The 3643-nt window shown below is 46.7% G+C and overlaps 1 long non-coding RNA gene across 1 annotated transcript; it reads right to left on the bottom strand.

Annotated features, from left to right (window-relative positions):
• Positions 1–662: 662 nt before the first annotated feature.
• LOC115496638 (uncharacterized) lies at positions 663–3643 on the bottom strand. Its single transcript, XR_012057597.1, has 2 exons — positions 3264–3643; positions 663–2965 (listed from the first exon to the last, which is right to left on the bottom strand). It is a non-coding gene; the product is annotated as an uncharacterized lncRNA (long non-coding RNA).

Consider the following 3643-nt stretch of genomic DNA (forward strand, 5'->3'; position numbering starts at 1 on the left):
GTTGCAGGCCTTAAGTAATTAATATCTGAGCAGCTCAGATCCTCGTGTGACAATCATCACACAACAGAAATGCATTCTTATGAAAAACACAACAAAGCCCTTAAATCTGAACCACAGCAGCTCCCTTGTAAGAGACACTCAGTGGCAGGATTGTGCAGCACAGCAGTCTCACTTTAATATACAGAGCAGGGGACTGTAAGAAATACTTGGAGAGCAGCCACAGCTTTCACAGCAGCTGCTGCTACGTTTTTGTCAGGATGAAGTTCATTTCAATTATAGAAAGGCTTGTGATCACCTGCTAGGAGGAGGGTTTCAGCTGTTCAGGAGGCCGGGGGTGTGTATACAGCTATGTTTAAATGGCAAATGTGCAGCACACTCTGGTGCCATCCCATTTACAGAGCACTCTGCACACATCCCCTAATGAGGTGTTTAACTATAGGTTACTTCTTTCTTTATAGTGTGATATCAATGGACTTTTTAAGGAGGAGATTTAAAGGAAGTGAGGAGAGGGACTAAAATAGACATCATTTGTGCTGCTGCATTGCTCAGGCTCTGTCAGAAGAGGGCTAAGCACCATCCCTTCTGGCGCTGCTGCAACTCTTCATTTCTTACAAGGCAGCCATGAAATGTCCTGTCCCAGTGTAAGCACACAAACCCACAGCAAAAACTCAAAATGACATTTTATTTTGCACAGACATTGATGGACAAGATGCTGAGAAACCCATATGGAAGCCTGGAGGGAGAACAGGAGGGACTGGAAGCTGGGACAGAAAATGGGTATCCAAGGAACGGTCTCTGGGAGAGGATATGGTTTGACACAGCCTTTCTGCCAACCCCAAAGGGCTCTTCCACAATGTCACTGAGCCCAAGCAGCCAGAGCCTCATGGGTGCAGTGTGGCAGGGAAGAGGCTTACAGGGATTGCTCCAGGTTAAAGTGTGTTTGCACAGTACTGTACTGAACGGGCTGTGTGTCCAGCCTGTACCATTTCCTTCCTCACTCCAAACCAGGTGCATCCACAGACCTCTGCAGCTCCTGAAGTTCTATCGTATTAAGACTTTGCCCTTCTGGGCCCTTATGTGTAGGAGGTTTGCAGAATTAGCAGCAGATGCTCCCACAAGAAATCCTGGTATCCCAGTGTGACTGCAGGAGAAGGCAGAGAGGGAGAAGGGCACCCATTCACCTCCCACTCCCACTGGGGATGTCACCTTGCAGAGCTGGCCAGCAAGGTCACCACTGGTGCTCCCCTTCCTACTGTGTCTGTCTTGTGTCTCTGTCTCTGTGTCTTCCTGCTGTGTCTCAAACCCCACAATCACTGTGAAGGTGTCAAAAAGGGGGAGGAAGAAAGAGGCCAAAGGACTTGACCACTCAGGCAGAAGGGAAACATTTCAGGGTGACAAAAGCTGTGGGAAGTGACTTTTGGTGAGGAGGTCTGGCACCTCATGTTCTCATAGAGCTGCTGGAAGGCAGGTCACACTCCCGTTTGACCTGGGAAGCAATGTGGTTTGATTGTCCTTTCAAAAATAAATTAGGAAATGGCTAATGCAAATTTTTAATAAGTGTCAGAACCAAAGAAGCTTCCTAGCAGTTTCCAAAATTATGCCAGAAGGTTGCTCTCACAGGAATTAATTTTGTCTAATTAAATATCTTCACAGAGCTCTCCAAGTATCAAACCACAACATCAACATGCAGCACTCTGCAGACTAATCGGAGTCACACTGGAATTGGCATCGTGTGCTGAAGTGTCAACAGATGGAGAGGGTGGTCATGATGGAGGAGGAGTGGGACAACAAACCTCCCTTTCCACTTCTGCCCCAAATGACACACTTCACCCCCATCTCAGCTCTCCCATCTGTTAAATCCATGGAAAATACTTCATAAAGCACGGGTTCATCCCGAGGGCAAGCTGGCTGTGGGCACGGAGCAGGGCAGCAGAGGTGCTGAGGGAGCCAAGAGCTTTGGATTTTTTGGATGAGGATCAGATGAGCAGGGGTAGAAGGATCTGGGGGATTGCATCTCACTCTGCACTATAGCAATGGGACCCTCACTGTTTGCACCCCTGAGCATTCAGGCCTGCCCAGGGACTCTCCAATCTCTGTGTTTTGTTGTACATTGCAGCAGAGACAGCCCTGAGGGTTGAGCTGCATCCTGGAGGCAGAGGGTTGCTGCCAGCTCTGCCCTGGAGCATCTTCTTCTTGGATTGCTGATTCACATCAAAAATCAAGTGATTTTCCTTCCAGCCTGATTCAGTTACTGGCTCTTTCTTTTCCTTATTAATGTCCCTAGGAAGTGAAAACCTTGTGTTACAATCAGCTCTGTTGCTACCCCCAAGTTGCTGTTCTGAACTCCTCCTCATTACTGAGGAGGATTTACACCCATGGCTGTGTTTTGGCAAGATGGTGGGGTTCCTGACACTTGGAAAAGAGAGCTTGTTAAAATGTCCCACACGTCAACACCTCCTGTTTTAAAAAGCTAGGATTATTAGTTACAAATCAGGTCAAATGAAAAGAAAAATAAGTGAGAAATAGCAACATCTTCAGAGGAGTATAAATAGCTGGTCAAAATTGCTGGTGCAGCCTGGTGTAACACAGCCATTCCATACCGGGTCAGTTATTTCTCCAGCTGCTCTGAAATCCCACTCCCTTTGCTACCTATTTTGAGCATTTACCCTGTTTATAGGAGACATTGTACCCAGTGAAACTCTGGATGAGATTGGACGTGGATGCTCCTGGAAAATCCTCCCTGTGTCAGCTGCAGCTGGCAGTGCAAACCTGGTGCCTCAGCACTGCTCGGGGTCACCTGCCTGCGGACAGGAGCGCCTCACCTGCTCAGAACTGTCAAATCACTGATCCCTTGCAGCAGAAAATATGATTATTGTGGGGTATTCTGGCGTTTTTTAGTGAAGTGACACACTCTCAGATGAATTGTTTGTATGCTGGATGATTTCTGTTGACAGGGATAGTCTTTCTGCAGTAGGAAAAAAAATCAAAAGTTGACCTTTTCTCTCACAAATAATACAGGAGATGAACAAAATTATCAGTGCTGTGTGTCTATGTCCATTTAAATGTGTTTTTGTTTTTTTTTCATGGCATCTCCCATTGCCACGGGTCTGATCCCTGGAAATGCTGGCTATTAGAACATCTCCCACAGGTGGACAGGGGCTAAAGAGAATTTTCAGCAGGAGAGGGAGCTCTCTCTGCACCAACTGCTGGGGAACCAACGCTTGCTGCAGGCATTAAAAATGCCAGGGAAAAGCTGTGCTCACCATTTTGTCCTCATGTGTTCTCTCATATGCTCTCAGGAATTTCACAGGCTGTTTAACTGCAGTATTTGGGGTTATAGATCTAGTGACGCTCTATAAATCTAATAGTAAAACGAGCTTCCATGTGGGGTGTGCATTCATTTGGTCCAAGAAGAAATAACACACCCACTTAAACACAACAGCTTTTGGAGGAGCTTGGCCCTGGACAGGGAGAGCACACTTGTCACATCCCTTAGGGAGCTGCAGGTGGGAAAATTTCCCTTCTTTCAAGAAGTTTACAGCTGTGCAAGACAGAGCCACAGTGATACTAAAATTACTCTTAAAAAGTAAAAAACTAGATCAGATGAAAGTATTGTTGCCCTTCGGAGGGGAGGGGAGGGGAG

The sequence above is a fragment of the Taeniopygia guttata genome, chromosome 10 (genome assembly GCF_048771995.1).
Source record: "Taeniopygia guttata chromosome 10, bTaeGut7.mat, whole genome shotgun sequence".
NCBI lineage: Eukaryota > Metazoa > Chordata > Aves > Passeriformes > Estrildidae > Taeniopygia > Taeniopygia guttata.